This window comes from Schistocerca serialis, chromosome 2, assembly GCF_023864345.2.
Source record: "Schistocerca serialis cubense isolate TAMUIC-IGC-003099 chromosome 2, iqSchSeri2.2, whole genome shotgun sequence".
Lineage (NCBI taxonomy): Eukaryota > Metazoa > Arthropoda > Insecta > Orthoptera > Acrididae > Schistocerca > Schistocerca serialis.
This window is the reverse complement of record NC_064639.1, coordinates 327,109,155-327,124,729: the sequence shown is the minus strand read 5'-3', so window position 1 is coordinate 327,124,729 and position 15,575 is coordinate 327,109,155. Positions and strand designations below refer to the sequence as shown.

Below are 15,575 nucleotides of genomic sequence, written 5' to 3'. Positions count from 1 at the left end.
TGTTTTCCTTGACACCTACTACAAAATAGTGAAAGGAGAAATCATCTATCGCTTATTACATTTCCGCTGACCATGCAGCCAACTTAAACATTAAGCGTGACGTTTCAATTTATTACTTCTTTATTACTGAATCTATTCGCAGCACAATTTGCTGACAGTATCCACATATACCACTGAATATACTTGCAAAATTATGACATTGTACAACACAGTTCAGCAGATATGACTAAACATTTAGATGTGTGAGAAACTATATTTTACGTAAAAAGGAATGCACATTATTCAGACTATAAGGGACAGTCAAATGAAAACTAGACAGACGGAAAAGAAGTAAGTAAATTGATTCCAAAGTTGTTTCGAGTACACTGCGGAAGTTTCGCTAAGAAGTCCTTACAGTTTCTCCAAACAGTTCCGATCTCTCCCCAATGGAATTCTGTATTTGTGGCCGTAGATTTGCTTCGAAGAGATGCACGCCTGGATACAATCATGGTTCCGTAAGTAGCCGCAAACATTTATCCATGAATATATCGACCGTCTTGTTTCAAGTGGGATGAATTTATTAACAGTTATGGAGATTACTTTTGAAATAATAAACACTTCACTTTTTGTATCTGTCTCGTTTTCATTTGACTGCCCCTGATATATTCGTCCTGCGCTTGATGATACGACCTTATAAGACCACTTGGTGACTCTCAATAAGTTTCAAACTAGTTCGAAACTTTTTGTAAGTTTTTTCTCACTTACATGCTAAAGTCATATATTTAACACATTAACTACTTTTTAAAGTAACCAGACGTCTGCAACTGTTTCATACACCGGAATTTCTTTAAGATATCGCGGATTTACTAGAATACCCTAAATTCTGTTGATTTCATTCGACCAATCTCAGCTTGCCACAGACAGAGACTGGGAACATGCAGACATAAAGTAGGGTACCCTGTCGTAGTTAAAAAGTAAGTCCTTTTCGTTTATATTTTTGCTGGCAATAGACCAGTAACGTTGGAAGAACAGTCATCTTTGGAAACCCAATGGAAATACACAGTCGCACTCTTATATGATCTACAGTCAACTGTGCCATATGCCAAAATTTTATCTGTGAACTTGTTAATTTCTACTAATAATGCAAGAATTGATGTCTACTCTATCTATCGTCCAATATTTCTCAGGTCTTATCCTAATATTTTATTTACAACATTTTCTTGTGTTGTTTTACTTATAGTGTTTTTTGGGAGGAGGGCTCCACGGAACGCTGAGGTAAGTACATAGAGTTCCACGAGTCTGAAGTTGATTAATCTGTGGTATAATGTAAGGCGTCTTTCCCTGGGAGACTTCAAAGAGAAGGTTCACCAACTCTGGTCTGAAAGGTTTCCTTTTTGTGTCGCGCATCTGCAGTTCTCCTCGCGAAACATGAGTGTTGTGTCTTTACTAAGAGTGTTTACTTCAGATAGCTTTAACTAGTGCGTGCAGAACGTGCTGCTGTCTCCGTGAAACCTACTGCCTTCAGAGAACCCCTTTCAGTGGTACCAACCGACACTATCCGATGGAAGATCGCCGTTAACAGTGCAGACAAGTTTGGGATTAAACGTAAATACTCACTCCAAGTTTAATGATCACCATCTTAACACGACTACTAGTCTACCCCCCGCCGACCAAATACTGGCGATGAGACGAGCGGGATTATAACCATCTGCTTCCTGTTCCTGCCCTAGCGTGTGCTGATGACTTGTTACTGAGGCAGGCAGAGAGAGGTTAGGCAACATAAATAAGCTGCCTTCCGTGTACACTGGAGTAAAGATAACGTAAGCAGCTGAAGTTCTCTTCTTGAAGTGGTACTCACGTAGCTGAATCACTACCTCAAGTGTAAATATATTTATTTTGATAACGTAATATGTACCGAAGGTTCGTTATCAATTCGTAAGGTCTGCCGATTTTATCATTACGTCCAGTCATAGATGGGATCTGACAGTGGATAAAATGTTCAAACCGGAGGCTGGATATACATGCTTTCCCAGATTCACAGGATTGTTGGCATTATGTCACATTTGTCTGTCAGGCGAGAGCATATGAAATGCATCTTAGTAATGACAACAAAAGCAGCAAGACAAACAATTGGTGAGTCAGACTTTAATTGGGTTTTCAATCGTCGAATGTTCGTTAGGTATCGAGAGGACTAAGCTGAGAGAAGGTAAACGACATTGTCAGAGGTTCTAACAACAGTTGCGTTGTGTTTTTATGAATTTTTCGAAAAATTAGAATTTAGTGGCACATCATTGTTGCCCAGATTTAGCTTTAGCGACAGAAACAATCTACGAAGTCAGTAAGGAGCCTCTAACGCCAAAAATGACTTACCCCGAAGTACCAGTAAATTTTAATTTTTGACAAAATGCTTAAAGCCTGGATGGAACCATGATTCCAACCTTGGCGATAGTTGACTCTGAGCTAAGGAAATTGGTTGTCACAAGGCATTATTTGAAGTGAAAAATTAAGGTCCAGGGCCCGTGAACGTCAAGGAACGATAACTCAGCTAGAAAAGATAGAAAATGACCTATTTGAAGGCTCTACCTCCATATTCACCTGATGTGTAGTAAAGAAGCCAAGGATATCTTAATTTCTACGTAACCGCGATAAATATTAAGAGTTGGACAAGTCAGACTTCCTATCGAGCACTGTAACTCTAAACTTGTATTTGGTTCACCGAAATGAAAGCTAACTAGTTTTCTTAAATAAAAGAAAAATCATGAAAAGTAGAGGTTTGTCACAAATTTATCTGTCGAAAATAATGAAACTTTAGCTGAGTGTAGAGCACATAACACGATTTTTAAGTTAATAAAACAGTTCCATACAAAGAATTTTTGTTGAAATCTAGAATATGTTTGAAAGTGTACAAAAGAGTTGTCACGGTTTGGTGTAGCGTAAGAAAATGGAGCTGAGTGTTATTTCTTAAAGCAGGAATAACAAAACATAACGTGATGTGTGGTGCTGTCGATGACAGTGCCCTCTGCTGCATATGTTGTTTCAAGCAAAAACTAAACTGAACTCCGTTCGAACTGGCCTCGAAATGCCCAATGGTACCGACCGACCGCCGTGTCATCACGAGACGATAGGCCTCAGTGGAAGCAGATTTGGAGGGACTTGTGGTCAGCACGCTGCTCTCCTGGCTGTTGTCAGTTTTCGCGACTGGAGTTGCTACTTCTCAATCAAGTAGTTCCAAAATCGTCCTCACAAGGACTGAATGTACCCTACTTGCCAGCAGTGCTCGGCAGACCTGGACAGTCACGCCCATCCAATGATCTCTATGCTACCTGGATGTTGAACTTCAGCCATTCTATCGTGCAGCCATAGATGCTTACATTTCGTTTCTTGCCAAACTACAACATGGCTGCTAGGAAATGTCACTAGAACATGAAAAGAAAATATTTTTCAATTCCTCTCCCTCATAAGCCTATTACTTCATATGTTGACATAAAGTTCAAAACAAGAAATCAGTCTGCAATTCTTTGTCACATGCAGACCGACTGAAATTTGTTTGCCAAACTACAATATGGCTGAGAATACAAAGCCCGTGTATTTGCAGGCACGCTGCAGTTCAACAGACTTTGACTCTTTGTTTGTCAATGCGAACTGCCATCACGTACTAAAACATACAGCTGTTCAGCTGATCTGCTTACTGTAGCTTCGTACATCACTACCGTGTTAACAACAGACTTAACTTATACATCCAGGTTGTATAGAGATCACTGCGCTCATCCAAGTGCTAGCAAAGCCCAACAGTGATGAAGTTTGGTGGTCTGAGGGGAACCGGTGTTACCACTATGGCAAGGCCTTTGGCATAAAACCACATCTGGGCTGGCGGACATAGCGATCCTCATCATTAATCCGCCTGGTGGATTCATCCTGGGCCAGCACTTCTTCCCACCCCAGAAGTGACGCTTTAACATGCATGGCTATCTGGGAGGGTATTTCAAGCATATCTTCAGCTTTTTTTCATTTATGACTTGTGAATCTACTGGTCATAATTACTTGTTGCACGATATTGTTTCTTCAGCGACTTGTGCTTCTGTAGTCTTTAGCTTTGTTAAGTTTCAAACGTAGTTTGTTCTCAGATGTAGAGTTTTACGCATAAATGACTTGAGTGACGATAGAACAGATATATCTTTGTATTTTAAAATCATTGTTATTCGGTTTTAGCCAACAGACTTTGATTCTTTGTTTGTCAATGCGAACTGCCATCATGTCCTAAAACATACAGCTGTTCAGCTGATCTGCTTACTGTAGCTTCGTACATCACTACCGTGTTAACAACAGACTTAACTTCTATGTCAGTTATTTCATGTTTCCTCATATTATTGTTATTTTCAAGCTCTCTCCCTTCAGCTTGCATAACTTTGGCTGAGTGAGGCGAGGTAATGATTAAGACATCTAACAATCAGGAGGAACATGTTTCAAATCTCTAGTCAGCCATTATGGTTTAAGTTTTCCTTGTGTTCGCTGTGTCATTTCTGGTGAAAACCTAAATAACAAGACCCCAAACACCAATTCCGGTCCCCCACTATCTCCCCCCTCCCAACCTTGTCCAAGCAGACTAAATGATGGTTCTCTTGGTCCTCTCAATCGCTGTGCTCTTGGCTTAATACAACACCCACAGCAAAGTTCAAGGCATCACATTATAAACGGCATTTCAAAGCCAGGGTGCACCAATAGAAGTGAACTGACCAATGCTTCTTAAACTTCTTGCATAGATATTTCACATTCTGTGGTACATTCAAAAGTTAGTCCTTCCTTTAATGACATACTTAATAGTTTAGTCACAATAGCATAATCCTTTATGAATCACTGGTAATAATTTGCTATTCCAAAGAAACATTGTACTTCTCTTACTTTTGTTGAAGCTGGGAAATTAGACACAACTTCCATCAATCACAAGTCTGACTTTACCTGAAGTAATGGACTTGTGACTCTGCAAAAGAACATTTTTCCAAGTTCACAGTTAAATGAGCATTCTGTAACCTCACTGACACATTTCTCAATCGTTCTGCATGTTCACCGATCGCTCAAGAGAACACTAAAATGTTATCCAAAGAAACCAAAGAGGTAGAGGGTCTCAGACCTCTTAACAATAAATTAGAAAATCTTTGAAATGTGGCAGGTGCATGTCAAAAGGCGTCTGCAAAAACTTGTACAACCCAGAAGGCACAGTAAAAGCCAATTTCGGCTAGCCCTGATGAACTATCGGGATCTGATGGTAGCAACAGCCCCTATCAAGGTTGGTGAAAAGGCTACAATTCCCTAGTACGTCAGACGTTTCGTCAATACGTGGCAAGGAACAGGTGTCAGGGATTATTTATAGTTCTCATGTCCACACAAAGGCGATAGATCTTCCCACTGTTAACTGAATTCGTTGGCACAACTACAACTGGACTCAGCCATAGGCTGGCTGATTGTTGAATAATTACTGAATCTAGCTGTTGCTGTGTTGTTTCTTTCATAACATATTGTAACTGAGATGGGATTTGGTATGGTTTCTGCGTGATTGGCCTTGCATTTCTGGTAGGGATTTCATGATATATTAGATCAGTAGCTGGCAAGTATCGCATCTCTTCAAATAATCATAAATACTCCTCTACAACCACGTATAAGAAACTTTGCTCAGAGTCACTTAAATGGGACAACTTATTCTGCAATTGCTGCTTAATAGATACTGTGACTGTGTACGCTTCTTGGGTTGGTAATGATTTTCCTCTTTCTCTTAACTCTGTTTTTTGGAAAAGGATTGTTACTCTCGGTTACTTCCTGCATACTGGCCAGTATGATTCCATTCGGTATTACTACATTTCTTACAACAATACGCAATAATTGTTACTTTACCGGCCATGATTTCTGTTACACGTAGGATTCGCTTCACATGCACTTGTACTCCGTCAAGAATATCATTTTGGGTGATCAGATCAACCAAAAAGATGGTCGATTTAGGTCGCTTCATTTTCACTGTCAACCAGAGAACACTGCCAGTGTTGCAGTTTATTGCTACAGCAGAGATTGCCTATAACACTAACATACAGGAAGAATCGAAATGTCTGGGAAAGGTGCCCTCCCTGGACTTCCTCGTATCTTTCAGATGCTGTCGCCGCGAAAACGGTAAACTACGTCATCGAATTTGTGAAGACTACTTGTAATTGTGAGTGGGGAAGTAGCCGAGCTAGTTCCGACTCCTCTAACTTCACCAATAGTAGCTTGAATTTAAAAATTTGCCTTCGGTGGGGCTACTTGTCTGTGCAAATTGACAATCTGCGCTTATAATCCTATTATTTCACGATGAATAAATTTGTCCAATTGTGCCTGACTAATCTCTTTTATTTGGGTAAAATCGTACACATGACCTGGATTTTAGGATGTAAATCCCATCTTCACGTGCTAAAAAAAAGCAAGGAAAACTGAGAGGGGTTCTTCACGAAATTAATTAACATTAAATAGCCCATTAAAATGTGAACATAAGATTATACCTTGATTGCATACGAAAAAGCTATACCAGTCACATAGAAAAAATCCAGAAAATTTATCAAGTAGCATGCAAGATCCTGTGTGAGTGAGGCATGAAAAGGTTCTCTGAGTCAACCAGTACTACACTTGGTGAACAGGGCCTAACAGAAAAAACACGAATGTAACAACAAATAAGCACGCACTGCCAGCCTAATATAGCTTAAAACCAACTGTTAACGACTAGACATGTGGTAAGGGCTTAAAAAGCATATAAGCTATAGAATGTCAACTGAACCTGAAAAGTAGCTTACCATGTAAGTGTTGAGTGCGTAACATTTCATAGAAGCCCAGCAAGACCAGTCAACAGACAGCCACACGAACCGCAATAAGACTCCTATGTAGAACACATGCGTCAGAGACTGGCTGCCACTGGAACACCTAGGGCAGTAGGGAGCACCGAAGAAACCATTGGTAAGAACTTCTGAGGTTCACAAATTGGCATTCTATGGCTTACACGCCGCCTTCATTTTAATTTCTTAAGCCCATGCCACGTGCCTAGTCGTTCGAAGTTTTCATTGGTTACATTACGCTGGCAGTGTGTGCATATTTTTTGTTACATTCATATTTTTTTCGATTAGGCCCCATTCACGTAGTGTGGCACTGGTTGACTCAGGGAATCTTTTCACGCCTCGCTCGCAACGGCTCTCGCATCCTATTTGATAAACTGCTTGGGTTTTCTTACATGGTTGGTACGAATATGTGCTAACAAGATATAACCTGATGTTCACATTTTTTTGGACCCTTTTAACGTTAATTAATCTTACAAATGGTCCCTCTTAGTTGTGCATGTTTTTTTGTAGCGTCTGATAATGGGATTTACATCCTGAAATCAGCGTCGTGTGTACGATTTTATCCAAAAAAAGGCTAGCCAAGTATAGCTGGAGCAGATTTATTCACCGTGGTAAACCTTACCAAGAGTTTTAATGTCCCGCAAGGAGTATATTTAGTCTATATTTTCGACTACGAGGTTTCTAAGTTTTCGTTGCAAGGACCCAACAAGGACTTTTTTCCCCCAGTCTCTGAGGTGTTATCGGCCTGTAGCCGCGTTTCAGGCATGATTACAACAAAACGGGACCTGAAAGTTAACAACAATGAATCTAAGCAAATACAAGAATTAAAACAAACCCTTCAGGACGAACATTGTCTACCCCTTCCGGAAGTTGGCAGGCACGTAATCTCACTCTGCAGATTGGCGACAGGATGCAAAAACGGTGGCTAGCGACACTCACATTAGCAGCCGTGTGGAGACGGGGGCAGCAGAAAGTCGCGACAGTGTGGTGGGCATCACCCCTGATCAGAGGTGGCAACGGCGAGGCGAGGACCACTCGGGCGTCGACATCGGGACCCTCTCACCGGTGACAAGAACAGGCACCAGTGATGTTGAGCACAGCCCAACATCGGACAGTGGAACCGCAGCAACTGGTGGCGAAGTGAGCAGGGCCCGGCCGGCAGTGGCGTGGCAGCCGTCGATAACTCATGAGTAGAACTCAGCAAGCGCCATAACTCAATTTCCCAGGAACATAGCTCAGCGGAGGATGAGCCAAAATAAACGTATGCATAGTCACGCGATCATTTCTGAGAAACAGACCGTCAAAGTGCTAAGACGTAATTTAGATGTCGTTTAGGATTCAACAAGTTCAGCCCAACTGATGGCGTAGTGGCTAGTTCCGCCAGCTCTCACTTTTGCATCCCATGTTCGAAACCAGATTATTGTTTTTATTTATTTTATTTTATGTCCTCATTTATCTAGCCTTGTCAATACAAGTTTATTACAACAATGTTTATTATCTAATTATGGAATGCAAGGTCGTTATATTAATTGTAATATTGCACTGAAGAGCCAAGAAATTGGTAAGCTTGCCTAAAACCATGTAGGGCTCCCGCGACCAGGCAGAAGTGCCCCAGCACGACGTGGCATGGACTCGACTAATGTCTGAAGGAGTGCTGCAAGGAGCTGACACCATGAATCCTGTAGGGCTGTCCATAAATCCTTAAGAGACGAAGGGGTGTAGATCTCCTCTGAGCAGCACGTTGCAAGGCATCCCAGATATGCGCAATAATGTTCATGTCTAGCGAGTTTGGTGGCCAGCGGAAGTGTTTAAACTCAGACGAGTGTTCTTGGGGCCACTCTGTAGCAATTCTGGACGTACTGAATGTCGCATTATCCTGCTGAAATTGTCCAAGTCCTTCGGAATGTACAAAGGACATGAATGGATGCAGGTGATCAGACAGGATGCTTACGAACGTGTCAACTGTCAGAGACGTCTCTACAATTATCAGAGGTCTCATATCACTCCAACTGCACACGCCCCACACCGTTACAGAGCCTCCACCAGCTTGGACAGTTCCATTCATGAGGTTGTCTCCATACCCGTACACATCCATCAGCTCGATGCACTTTGAAACGAGACTCGTCCGAGTAGGCAACATGTTTCCAGTCATCAACAGTCCAATGTCGATGTTGACGGGCCTAGGCGAGGCATAAAACTTTGCGCCGTGGAGTCATCAAGGATACACGACTGGGCCATCGGCCCCGAAAGCCCCCCGAAAGCCCATATCGACGATGTTTTGTTGAATGGTTCGCACGCCGATTCCGAATTCTTCTAGTGTAGAGAGTAGTGTTTCTATGTAGATAGAATCGTAAGCTTTTTTAGGCTGTTAACATAATTTTGCCTCATCATCGTGTAGCGACTTGTTATTGAAATGAGGTTCAAGCTATGTGCTACATATGATATTATGTTGCAGAAATGTCCTTGATATGAGTCATTTTATTCATACTTAATATTTAAGTTACCCATATTGTTGCCTGTTCCCAAAGAAGTTACTAGCGCCCACGCTAGCTCACGGACACATTCTCTCACCAACGTTATTGTTTTTTTTTTGTTTTTTTCTTGAACGAAGACATTAGTAAATGGTATCCTCTGAAAAGTTCGTGTAAAAATAAAGTATAATTTAAACGTATTGGAAGACAAAATATATTGGACAAGCTATGTGGCGAACAACCCGAGTTAGTAACCGGGAAATCAGTAGCTTGAATACTTGAATTGTATTGTATTTTAACCCGGGACCTAGAAACGACGGAGAGGCTCGGTCCCCGCCGTAGCCGCAGTGGTCCACAACCCCACCACGACTACCGCAGTCCACTTCACCCCTCCGCCGCCCCACACCGAACCCAAGGTTACCGTGCGGTTCGGCCCCCGGTGGACCCCCCAGGGAACGTCTCACACCAGACGAGTGTAACCCCTATGTTTGCGTGGTAGAGTAATGGTGGTGTACGCGTGCGTAGAGAACTTGTTTGCGCAGCAATCGCCGACATAGTGTAACTGAGGCAGAATAAGGGGAACCAGTCCGCATTCGCCGAGGCAGATGGAAAACCGCCTAAAAACCATCCACAGACTGGCCGGCTCACCGGACCTCGACAAAAGTCAGCCGGGCGGATTCGTGCCGGGGACCAGCCGCTCCTTCCCGCCCGGAAAGCCGTGCGTTAGACTGCACGGCCAACCGCGCGGGCTAGCTTGAATACTTAGTAGTGACTCGTTTCTCGAGGAGGCAATACACAATCCAACTACATACATTATATTCTGGATTTCCTTAGGCTTCCCAAAGCGGAAGTCAGGCAATTTATTTCGATAATCTCACTTTGGACTTCTTCTCCATATTGAGCTTATGTGCTATCTGTAACGATATCTCTGTCGAAAGGGCGTCAGATCATAAAAAAAGGAACGAAGCCTTCGCTCTCCTACGTGTGGAAATGCCGACAAGTCGCTAAAACCGTATCTGGACACTTCCATTACTGCTGCACTGCGGTAGCTGTCCGGATGCACGTATTACCAGCTGAGACTGGCGTGACCTTGAAGTTGACACATGCAACGGCACGAGAGTTTTGTGACGTCGCTTCCTGCTATTTCATGTTACGGAGCCTTTTCGTCAGGTGAAACATAATACACTAGTGGCCATTAAAATTGCTACACCAAGAAGAAATGCAGATGATAAACGGGTATTCACTGGACAAATATATTATACTACAACTGACATGTGATTACATTTTCACGCAATCTTGGTGCATAGATCCTGAGAAATCAGTACCCAGAACAACTACCTCTGGCCGTAATAACGGCCTTGATACGCTTGGGCATTGAGTCAAACAGAGCTTGGATGGCGTGTACAGGTACAGCTGCCCATGCAGCTTCAACACGATACCACAGTTCGTCAAGAGTAGTGACTGGCGTATTGTGACGAGCCAGTTGCTCGGCCACCATTGAACAGACGTTTTCAATCGGTGAGAGATCTGGAGAATGTGCTGGCCAGGGTAGCAGTCGAACATTTTCTGTATCCAGAAACGCCCGTACAGGACCTGCAACATGCGGTCGTGCATTATTCTGCTGAAATGTAGGGTTTCGCAGGGATCGAATGAAGGATAGAGCCACGGGTAGTAACACATCTGAAATGTGACGTCCACTGAAGTGCCGTCAATGCGACCAATGGAACCGCAACCAATGGCACCGCAACCAATGGCACCGCATACCATCACGCCGGTTGATACGCCAGTATGGCGATGACGAATACACGCTTCCAATGTGCGTTACCGCGATGTCGCCAAACACGGATGCGACCATCATGATGCTGTAAACTGAACCTGGATTCATCCGAAAAAATGACGTTTTGCCATTCGTGCACACAGGTTCGTCGTTGAGTGCACCATCGCAGGTGCCCCTGTCTGTGATGCAGCGTCAAGGGTAACCGCAGAGCTGATAGTCCATGCTGCTGCAAACGTCGTCGAACTGTTGTACAGATGGTTGTTGTCTTGCAAACGTCCCCATCTGTTGACTCAGGGATCGAGACGTGGCTGCACGATACGTTACAGCCATGCGGATAAGATGCCTGTCATTTCGACTGCTAGTGATACGAGGCCGTTGGGATCCAGCACGGCGTTCCGTATTACCGTCCTGAACCCACAGATTCCATATTCTGCTAACAGTCATTGCATCTCGACCAACGCGAGCGGCAATGTCGCGATACGATAAACCGCAATCGCGATAGGCTACAATCCGACCTTTATCAAAGTCGGAAACGTGATGGTACGCATTTCTCCTCCTTACACGAGGCATCACAACAACGTGTCACCAGTCAACGCCGGTCAACTGCTGTTTGTGTATGAGAAATCGGTTGGAAACTTTCCTCATGTCAGCAAATTGTAGGTGTCGCCACCGGCGCCAACCTTGTGTGAATGTTCTGAAAAGCAAACCATTTGCATATCACAGCATCTTCTTCTTGTCGGTTAAGTTTCACGGCTGTAGCACCTCATCTTCGTGGTGTAGCAATTTTAATGGCCGGTAGTGTATAAGTCTACGATATTTCGGCGACGTGAATAAAATGGAACCAATAGCAAGCAAGAACGCTTCCTACTTCACAAGTAGAGAACTTTAGCCCCGCAGGAAGCAAGAGGCCGTATTGTACTTGTAGAGGCCCATATTCGGTGGATTTTATGTTATACCTCACCCGCCGTGAATATATGCTGTTTCTAAGCATCAGCGCATTGGATGTCTTGAGAACGAATCTTTATTAGTCCTATTTGTTGCAGTAAAATGACGGGAAACGTCATACTTGTGGTTAAAGAGTCTTCGTAAAATAGTTATTATCACGTTAAAACTCTCATGTTATCAGAGTAAGCCGTTTTAAGGCTGCAGTACATGGAAGATTCATGAAAAATGAGTAGTTCTCGTTAGTATTTGTTATAATTAAATGTAAATTAATAACATTTCGGTGATTAAAGCCAATGAAAGACAAAAAGATAAGATACAAAGTTGATCATTACGAAGCTACAGTCTAGCTCAGTGAGCAAAGGCGACATATTACGGAACAGTTTAGGTCAGTATAGGGCTCGGGTTATATTGTATCTTTTTTTTACTCGCGTTTTCCAAAATGTTGTGGAACTTTCTTATGAAATTAATAGAAATAATTTCTGTAATGCTTGACGTTACGTAAATGTAAGAGCGTTCACTGTCAGGAGTAAGTCTAATCGATTTGGTGAACTTTCTTAAGCTGATGTCCTTACTGACTGGACGTGTATGTTTCCTTTTTGACTTCTTACATGTTCACGAATATTGAGGTTTTTGTTTATGTATACGACAGACAGAACAACAAGCCTAGCATGGGGACAAGGATGGAGATGTGCGTTTTAATAGAGCTAACGTAGGAATCTTACGCGCGTTCATTTTCGGGAACAAACTGTATTGTTTTCGAGCCAAATAAAGCCGCTGAAGAGCGCTGATAACGCAAAGTCACGTTAACTAGATCGTCCCACACGCCGATGGCGCTGTATCTCGTGACGTTGAATGTCCCGTCCGTGTGCACATCGACGTTGGCGGCCGCGTCCCGTGTGCCGGCGGCTCAAGGCAGCTTTGACACACAGTGACAGGAAGTCTGTGTTAATTTCATGCAGTCTGACATCGTACAAGCCTAGAATATCGATGTATCAAACAACGATTTCTTTTCTGTAAAGCCATGTCTTGCAGACTTCCTAATTTTCGGTGGCAAATTGAAACATGTACGTTTGAAATATGATTTAAATTACCTAACTGACAGTAGTCTGAAACACGACTGTTAGAATGGGAGTGGCATGTGAACATGTATTTTAGATCGTCGCTTATGCGCTTTGCCCTGTACTGAATTTTTCGGACTGCAAGAATGTAAACCCGGCCAGAGTGGCCGAGCGGTTCTAGGCGCTACAGTCTGAAACCGCGCGACCGCTCCGGTCGCAGTTTCGAATCCTGCCTCGGGCATGGATGTGTGTGATGTCCTTAGGTTAGCTAGGTTTAAGTAGTTCTAAGTTCTAGGAGACTGATGACCTCAGCAGTTAAGTCCCATAGTGCTCAGAACCATTTGAACCAAGAATGTAAAATTAATTTAGTTGCAGGAATGTAAGGTGTCAATAACTTCAAACCAAACCAAAACTGCATGAATTTACGTAACACAAAAATTGAATCTGATTTGAAGTTGGCTCTCGTAATGAAACAAAACTTCATCAATTTGAAACCAATGGTACCTGTGCCTAATGAATATCGCTTGAGCCTTGTCCCGCAATTACGCAGGGTCAGCCATCGTTAATCAGATTTGGCATGTTAATGGTTACGGTAGTAACAATAAGATTTTGATTTATGTATGTTGGTAATGTAATGTCACAATATTCTATGATTTGGACAGAGTAGAGTAATTAAAAGAAGGCTTATGAAAAGTCTGTTCCTTCACGTTGAGCAGTTGAGAAATGGTACGAGAAGGAAGTTCCTTAATTTCAACCATAGATTTAAATACCAAATAGTACACTATACTACGTTTTGTATAATTACCTTGTAACCGTATTTTATAACTATTCACTAACTGAATGAATGAAATTTTCACTCTACAGCGGAGTGTGCGCTGATATGAAACTTCCTGGCAGATTAAAACTGTGTGCCGGACCGAGACTCGAAAGACAAAGGTCCCGAGTTCGAGTCTCGGTCTGACACACAGTTTTAATCTTCCAGGACGTTTTATTCACTTACTGTCAAACATGCGACATGACACTGCAGGTTTTTGTAAGCACTGTCATCTGTTCTCTTGTCATTGTGTATAATTGAATTGTTAATCTTTCTTTGTTTTTTCAGTTTTTTTTAATACATGTATAGTGGTTTTTTACACTTAAATATCAATCCTGTACTTAAGTAATCAATGCCGCTTTTTTTCTAATTACTCTAATCCAACGAATGTTTTTGATGGAAAGCAGGACACTTCAGCTGCCGAAGTTATTTCGTTCTACATCTACATCTACATCTACATTGATACTCCGCAAGCCACCCAACGGTGTGTGGCGGAGGGCACTTTACGTGCCACTGTCATTACCTCCCTTTCCTGTTCCAGTCGCGTATGGTTCGCGGGAAGAACGACTGTCTGAAAGCCTCCGTGCGCACTCTAATCTCTCTAATTTTACATTCGTGATCTCCTCGGGAAGTATAAGTAGGGGGAAGCAATATATTCGATACCTCATCCAGAAACGCACCCTCTCGAAACCTGGCGAGCAAGCTACACCGCGATGCAGAGCGCCTCTCTTGCAGAGTCTGCCACTTGAGTTTATTAAACATCTCCGTAACGCTATCACGGTTACCAAATAACCCAGTGACGAAACGCGCCGCTCTTCTTTGGATCTTCTCTATCTCCTCCGTCAACCCGACCTGGTACGGATCCCACACTGATGAGCAATACTCAAGTATAGGTCGAACGAGTGTTTTGTAAGCCACCTCCTTTGTTGATGGACTACATTTTCTAAGCACTCTCCCAATGAATCTCAACCTGGTACCCGCCTTACCAACAATTAGTTTTATATGATCATTCCACTTCAAATCGTTCCGTACGCATACTCCCAGATATTTTACAGAAGTAACTGTTACCAGTGTTTGTTCCGCTATCATATAATCATACAATAAAGGATCCTTCTTTCTATGTATTCGCAATACATTACATTTGTCTATGTTAAGGGTCAGTTGCCACTCCCTGCACCAAGTGCCTATCCGCTGCAGATCTTCCTGTATTTCGCTACAATTTTCTAATGCAGCAACTTCTCTGTATACTACAGCATCATCCGCGAAAAGCCGCATGGAACTTCCGACACTATCTACTAAGTCATTTATATATATTGTGAAAAGCAATGGTCCCATAACACTCCCCTGTGGGACGCCAGAGGTTACTTTAACGTCTGTAGACGTCTCTCCATTGATAACAACATGCTGTGTTCTGTTTGCTAAAAACTCTTCAATCCAGCCACACAGCTGGTCTGATATTCCGTAGGCTCTTACTTTGTTTATCAGGCGACAGTGCGGAACTGTATCGAACGCCTTCCGGAAGTCAAGAAAAATAGCATCTACCTGGGAGCCTGTATCTAATATTTTCTGGGTCTCATGAACAAATAAGGCGTTATAATGATAATCGAAATTAGGACATGTTGGCGTCCTTCAATTTCTTTCAAATTGATAAAGCTTGTAAATATCTTATTTTTAGTAGTGCTA

The 15,575-nt window shown here is 42.6% G+C and overlaps 1 protein-coding gene across 1 annotated transcript in view; it reads left to right on the top strand.

The window, feature by feature from the left end:
• The window catches only part of LOC126455952 (uncharacterized), a 312,305-nt gene that overhangs the window by 186,138 nt on the left and 110,592 nt on the right, over positions 1-15,575 (top strand). The gene's annotated exons all lie outside the window — the stretch shown is intronic.